The sequence below is a fragment of the Gorilla gorilla genome, chromosome X, assembly GCF_029281585.2.
Source record: "Gorilla gorilla gorilla isolate KB3781 chromosome X, NHGRI_mGorGor1-v2.1_pri, whole genome shotgun sequence".
NCBI lineage: Eukaryota > Metazoa > Chordata > Mammalia > Primates > Hominidae > Gorilla > Gorilla gorilla.
The window spans coordinates 53,786,640-53,794,480 of NC_073247.2; the positions used below are offsets into that span (position 1 = coordinate 53,786,640).

The 7,841-nt window shown below is 36.3% G+C and overlaps 1 pseudogene; it reads right to left on the reverse strand.

Annotated features, from left to right (window-relative positions):
* Positions 1-264: 264 nt before the first annotated feature.
* Positions 265-1,167, reverse strand: LOC101144363 (homeobox protein NANOG-like; annotated as a pseudogene).
* Between the last annotated feature and the right edge of the window lie 6,674 nt (positions 1,168-7,841).

Genomic DNA, 7,841 nt, shown 5'->3' on the forward strand with positions numbered 1-7,841 from the left:
ACAGCTTCTATCATGTTGTCCTTAGCAGCCAAGGTTATTAAAATGTCTTTTCTCCAGGAAGATTCAATAGGAATAAAGAAAGAAACCTCTCTGATTAGGCTCCAATCATACCCCACCCTCCATCAGATTGACTGGATAGGCATAATGGAAACCAGAACACGTGGTTTCCAACCAAGAAAAATCCTATGAGGGAGGGGAGGCAAGGAGAGGTAGGATTCAGCCAGTGTCCACACTGAAATTGAGTAATATCAATTTCACTCATCTTCAGGTATCTTCAAGTTGCATGTTCATGGAGTAGTTTAGGAATAAATCTATGGCTTGTGGAGTACTAAAATACCTAGTGGTCTGCTGTATTACATTATGGCTTTCCCCAGCAGTTTCCAAGGCAACCTCCAAGTCACTGGCAGGAGAATTTGGCTGGAACTGCATGCAGGACTGCAGAGATTCGTCTCCACAGTTATAGAAGGGACTGTTCCAGGCCTGATTGTTCCAGGACTGGGTGCACCAGGAGGGGTTGCTCCAGGAATGGATGTTCCGGGTGTGGTTGCTCCAGGTTGAATTGCTCCAGGTCTGGTTGCTCCACATTGGAAGGTTTCCAGTCATGTTCACCAGGCATCCCTTGTGGTAGGAAGAGCGGAGGCTGGGGTAGGTAGGTGCTGAGGCCTTCTGAGTCACACCACTGCTATTCTTTGGCCAGTTGTTTTTCTGTCACCTCTTAGATTTCATTCTCTGGTTCTGGAACCAGGTCTTAACCTGTTTGTAGCTAAGGTTCAGGATGTTGGAAAGTTCTTGCATCTGCTGGAGGCTGAGGTATTTCTGTCTCTGAAATCTATCATTGAGTACACACAGCTGGGTGGAACAGAACACAGTTCTGGTCTTCTGTTTCTTGACCAGGACCTTGTCTTCCTTTTTTGTGGTGCTCTTCTCTGCAGAAGTGGGTTTTTTGCCTTTAGGACTGGTAGAAGAATCAGGGCTGTCCTGAATAAGCAGATCCATGGAGGAAGGAAGAGGAGAGACAGTCTCTGTGTGAGGCATCTCAGCAGAAGACATTTGCAGGGATGGATAGTTTTCTTCAGGCCCACAAGTCACCGGCGTAGGTGAAGATAGTTTACAGTTGGATGCTTCAGAACAAGGCAGGTTTTGGGCATAGGCTGGATTCACGATCATGTTATTATTGGGGAATAGGAGGGAAAAAATTAAGAGCTGGACTGTAAAAAAAAGGCTAAGGCAGCTTTAAGACTTTTTTCTGGAAGATCTTAGAGAAATATGACTTCCAGAAGTGAAAGTATCAAGAAGCTGGGGTGAAGTGAGTCACCCCCACAATAACAGGAGGCAACCAGCTCAGTCCAGCCTATATTTGTAATACACTTAGATGATTTTGTCACATTCCTCATTCCATCCCGGGATGCTCCTAATTCCTAAATGATTGTTTAGTTCGTATACATTAAGTATACAGTTAGTTTGTATACATTGTGTTTAGACATACTGCACAGTGCCATGTTATTACAATTACAGTATTGTAGAGAATATTTTCACCATCCTAAAACACAAACACGAAAACCTTGTGCATTGTCTTTTGAACCTTACATTCCTTCCCACAAACCCTGGATACCACTGATGTTTTTATTGTCACTACAGGTTTGTTCTTCCTAGGATGTCATATAATTAGAATGCTACAGTAATTTGCCTTTTCATACTGGCTTGTTTCACCTAACAATATGTGTTTAAAATTCATCCATGTCTTTTTATGACTTCATAGCTCATTTCTTTTTTAAAATTTTTGTTTTGCTTTGTTTTTCGAGATGGGGTCTCAATCTGTCACCCAGGCTGGAGTGCAGTGCCATGATCATAGCTCACTGCATCTTCCAGCTCCTGGCCTCAAGCAATTCTCTTGCCTTAGCCTCCCAAGTACCTTGGACTACAGCATGCACCAACCACCCTGCCCAGTTTCATTTCTTTGTATCCCTAAATAATATTCCATTGTATAGATGTCCCCCAGTTTGTTTATCCATTCTGCTATTGAAGAATTTCTTAGTTGCTTTGAGTTTTTGATAATTATGAATAAAACTGACATAAATAATATTGTGCAAGTTTTTTGTTTTTGTTTTGTCACAGGGTCTAACTCTATTGCCAAGGCTGGAGTGCCATGGTGCAGTCACAGCTCACCACAGCCTCAACCTCCTGGGGTCAGGTGATCCTCCTGCCTCAGCCTCCAAAGTAGCTGAGACTACAGGCGTGTGCCACCATCCCCAGCTAATTTTTTTTGTATTTTTTGTAGAGATTGGATTTTGCCATGTTGCCCAAGATGGTCTCCTGGCTTCAAACAATCTGCCTGCCTTGGCCTCCCAAAGTGCTGGGATTACAGACATAAGCAACTGCACATGGCCTATACAAGTTTTTGCATAGACATAGGTTTTCAAATTAATTGGGGAAATTTTTAGGAGCATGATTGTTCCATTGTATGGTAAAATATGTTTAGCTTTGAAAAAAACTGTCAAACTATTTTCAAAGTGGCTGTACCATTTTGCATTCCTGCCAGCAGTGAATGAGAGTTCCTGTGTCCCACATCCTAGTCAGAATTGGAATTGTCAGTTTTTTAGATTTTACCATTTCAGTAGGTGTGTAGTGGTATCTCACTGTTGTTTTAATTTGTAATTTCCTGATGACAAATAATGTTGAACATCTTCTTGTATATTTATTTGCCATTTGCATGTCTTCTTTGATGAGATGTCTGTTCAGCTCTATTTTTTTAAAATTAGGTGGATGTTTTAGGTGTTATTTATAAATTTTGGGTACAAGTCATTTATCAGATAATTTTTTTGAAAATATTTTCTCCCAGACCATGGCTTGCCTTTTCATTCTCTAACATAGTCTTTCACAGAGCAAATTTTTTTCATTTTAACAAAATCCAACATCAATTTCTTTTTTTTCATGGATCATGCTTTTGGTATTGTATCTAAAAATTCATCATCATCCTAAGGTCACTTATATTTCTTCCTATGTTTTCTTCTAGGAGTTTTATAGTTTTGCCACTTTCATTTAGGTCTATAATCCATATTGAGTTCATTTTTCTGAAAGGTGTAAGGTCTATGAGTAGGTTTCTCCCCCCATGGTGGGGACATCCAATTGTTCTGGCACCATTTGTTTAAAACAATATTCTTTCTTCATTAAATTGCCTTTGCTTCTTTGTCAAAAATCAACTGACTATATTAATATTGGTCTGTATATGGGCTGTCAATTCTGTTCCATTGAGCAGTGTGTCTATTCTTTCACTTACACTATGCTTTCTTGATTATTGTAGTTTTATATTAAGACTTGAAATCAGGTAGCGAGAGTGTTGCAACTTGTTCTTTTTCTTCATTATCATGTTGGATATTCTAGATCTTTTGCTTTTTATATAAACTTTACAATCAGTTTATAGATATTTCAAAATAATTTGCTAGGAATTTATTGATATTGCATTGCATCTGTGGATCAAGTTGGGAAGAATTTATATCTTAATAATATTGAGTTTTCCAATCAATAAAAATTAAAATATCTTTCCATTTATTTAGATCTTTTCTTTTATCAGAGTTTTATAATTTTCCACATATAGATCCTGTATCTATTTGTTAAATTTGTACCTATTTCAATTTTTGGTGCTATTTTAATTTCAAATTCCAGTTGTTCTTTGCTGATATATAAGAAAGTAATTGACTTTTGGATATTAAGCTTGTATTTCAGGACCATGCTATACCCTCTTGTTAATTGCAGAATGTTAATTCTTTGGAATAATCTGCACAATCCAGTCATCTGTGAACAAAGACAGTGTTATTGCTTCCTTCTAAATCTATATACCTTTTTTCTTTTTCTTCCTTCCTTCCTTTCTTTCTTCCCTCTCCCCCTCCTCCTCTATTTCTTATTCTCTCTTTCATTTTTTGTCTTACCACACAAGTCAGGATTTCCAGTGTGATGTAAAATAGGAGTGGTGAAAGATCACATTCCCACTTTGTTCTGAATCTTGCATGAAAAGTGTCTACCTTCTTATTATTACATTTGATGTTAGCTGTAGGTTTTTATAGGTATTCTTTTAACCAAGCTGAAAAAAAATTGCCTCTATTCCTAGTTTGCTAAGTGATATTTGGATTTTGTAAAATAATTTATTTGCATCAATTGACAGAATCATGTGAATTTTCTTCTTTAGTTCATTGAAATGGTAAAATGCATTCATTTAATTTCAAATGTTTAACAAGTCTTCCATACTTGAAGTAAATCCTACTTGGTCATGGTGTATAATTCTTTTTATACATTTTTGGGTTTTTTTTTTTGCTAATATTTTACTGATAATGTTTAATCTATATTCATAGAAGATATTGGTCTTTAGTTTTTTTTTCTCATAATGTCCTTTGGAATTAGGTTTTTTTTATTAGGGTAATATTGGTTTCATAGAATGATTTTGGAAGTGTAAACTTTGTTTTTATTTTCTGGAGGACATTATGGAGAATTGGTATCATTTCTTCTTAAATGTTTAGAGGAATTTACCAGTGAAACTATCTAGGCATGGCTTTTTCTTTTGGGTGGAGATTATTCATTATTGATTCAATGTCTTCATTAGGGCTATTCAAGTTATTTGTTTCTTCTTGTGTGAGCTTTAGTAGTTTTTGTCTAAGAATTGGTTTATTTCATGTGAATTATCAGGCTTGCGGGTGCAGAGTTGTTCATAGTACTCCTTTTATTTTCCTTTTACTATCCACAGGCTCAGTAGTGATGACCTAAATGTATTACTGATATTGGTAATTACTGTTTTTTTTTCTTTTATTATTGGTCAGCCTGTATAGAAGTTTATAAATTCTATTGATTTTTCTAAGAAACATCTTTTAGGTTTGTTGATATTTTTCTATTGTTTTCTTGATTTTAGTTTCATTGGTTTCTGCTCTAATTTTTGTTATTTTTTTCTTCTGCAAGATTGCTTGAGGCATACATTTCTCTTCTATCTCTAATTTTCTAGTATGAAATGTTGTGTTGCTGAGTTTACAGTTTCTTTCTAATATATGCATTTAATGGTATATATGTCCCACTAAGCACTACCTTCACCACATTTCATATATTTTGATAAGTATTTTTAAGTTTTCATTTAATTAAAATATTTTTAATTTCTCATGAGACTTCTTCTTTGATTTATGTGTTATTTAGAAGTGTGTGGTTTTATTTCCAAATATTTTGAGGTTACCAGCTATCCTGTTATTGATTTTTAGTTTAATTCCATTGTGCTTGGAGATATACATTGTATTATACCATTTTAAATTTGATAAAGTGTGTTATGTGGTCCAGAATATGCTTTATCTAGGCAAATAGTCCATGTAAGCTTGAGAATGAATGTTCACTTCAATCACTGCACTTGGATTGAATGTTCTATAAATGCCAAATCGATCAAATTGATTGATAGTGCTATTCAGCACTATCCTTATTGATCTATCCTCGCTGATTTTTTACTTTCTTAATGTATCAATTACTGAAATTGAAGTGTTGAAATTTCCAACTATAATAGTGAACTTTTTCATTTTTCCTTTTAGTACTATCAGTTTTTGCCTCACCTATTTTGGCACTTAGCTGTTAGGTGCATACATAATAAAGATTGTTATGTCTTCTTGGGAATTTGCCCCTTTATCATGAAATAATGCTTCTCTTTATCCATGATAATTTTCCTTGTTCTGAAACTGCTTTGCCTGAGATTAATATAGCTACTCCAGCTTTCATTTTATTAATGTTAATATAACATATTTTTCTTCATCCCTTTACTTGTAACCTGTTTTATTCATGATGTTATAGCAGATTTTTTGGAAACAATAAAGAGTTGGGTCTTTTGTATCCCAACCTCTTTATTTTAATTGATATATTTAGACCATTCATATTTTAAATGATTATTGATATAGTTGGTGCAATGTGCTAAATATCTGTGTCCCTCCCAAATTTATATGTTGAAATAATAATCCACAATGTGATGGGATTAGGAGGTGGGGTGTTTGTGAGATGATAAGATCATGAGGGTGGAGCCCTTATGAATGGAATCAGTGTGCTTATAAAAGGGATCCCAGAGAGCTCTCTCACCCTCTTTCCACCATGTGGGGGTACAGGAAGACAACAATCTGCAACCCAGAAGAGGGCTCTCACCAGAACCTGACCATGCTAGCACCCTGATCTCAGACTTCCAATGTCTCTGGAATAAGTATATGTACATATGTATCCCTTATAAGAGAACCTTGAGAAACAAATTTCTGTTGTTTATAGGCCACCCAGTTTATGGTACTTTGCTATAGTAGTCTGAACTGACTAAGACAGTGATATTGGCAGTAACTCCCTAGGTTCACTTGTCTCTCTGTGTGGCAGGTGGGCTTGCGGCCTTAATTCTCTGATTGGTTCGAGACAATTCATTAATTTTCAGTTTGCTGGGCTTTTTTATCATTGTAAGGATGGGAGTAATGACTTAGAGAATCTTTATATGTTGAGCTAAAACCAGAAATCTGGTTTATTGCTTTTTGTTCTGGCATTCCATCAAATAAAAACTTCACCACTAAGCCAGATGGAAAACTAGTCTCTGTCTGTGAAAGTCATTAACATCACACACACCAAAGCCTCTAAAGGCTCCATAAACCAAACATTTTAAGAAACCAGTGGTATAGACTAAAGAATAAACCCATTCTTGAAAGTATTATCTACATATGATGAGCCAAAGTGGTTTCTGCCTCAAGATAAGTTTTAATCCTTGGACTGAACTGAAGTTCACAAAATGAATTCATCCAATAGCTTAGGGCTTGGATCTAGAATTTTCTATCAGTGGCATTGTTCAAGTTTACTTATTCTCTCTATGCCTAAATTTCTAACTATAAAATGGGGAGACTAATAATTATTTTGTATAGTTTTATGAATATTAAATAATATATTTAAGAGTGCAAAGTACTCAAGAATTTGTCTCCCACTCTTTAATTCTTAAGTATTACAAAAATTAATATAGTAGATATGTAACTCCACATTTTATATAAGTGTTTGAAAATAATAGGAATGGCCAGGTGCAGCAACTCATGCCTGTAATCCCAGCACTTGGGGAAGCCAAGGCGGGAGGATTGCTTGAGCCCAGGAGTTCAAGACCAGCCTTGGTAGCAAAGTGAGACCCCAGTCTCTACAAAAAAGTTAAAAAATTATCCAGGCTTGGTGGCACAAGCTTATAGTCCCAGCTACTCAGGAGGCTGAGGTGGGAGAATCACTTAAACCCAGGAGGTTGAGGCTGCGGTTGTTCATGCCACTGCATTCCAGCCTGTGCAATAGAGTGAGACATTGTATCAAACAAAGAAAAGAAAATAATAGGAATGCAGCCAATGTCAGCCAATAACGCCCAAGATGCTTTATGAAATCTGGAATCCCTTATAAGAAAAACCATAACCAAGAAAATAACAAAAAAAAAGGCTCTCCTGTAATACAAGCCATATCTGTTATGGACTCAACGTTTGTGTCCCTTCAAAATTCATATGTTAAAGCCCTAACCCCCAATGTCATGGTATTTAGAGGTGGGACCTTTGGGAGATAATTATGTTCAAATGATGTTATGAGGCTGAGGGCCCCATGATGGGATTAGTGCCCTTATAAGAGCAGGAAAAGAGACCAGACCTCTTTCTGTCTTAGTGAGGACACTGAGAAGATGGCTGTCTGCAATCCAGAGAGTACTTACAAGGGGACCAAATCAACTGTCATTTTGATCATGTACTTCCGAGTCCCCAGAACTGTGAGAAATAAATTCTTGTTGTTTAAGCCACCCAGTTCGTGGTGTTTTGTTATGGCAGCTTTAGTTGACTAGGATAATCAAACCA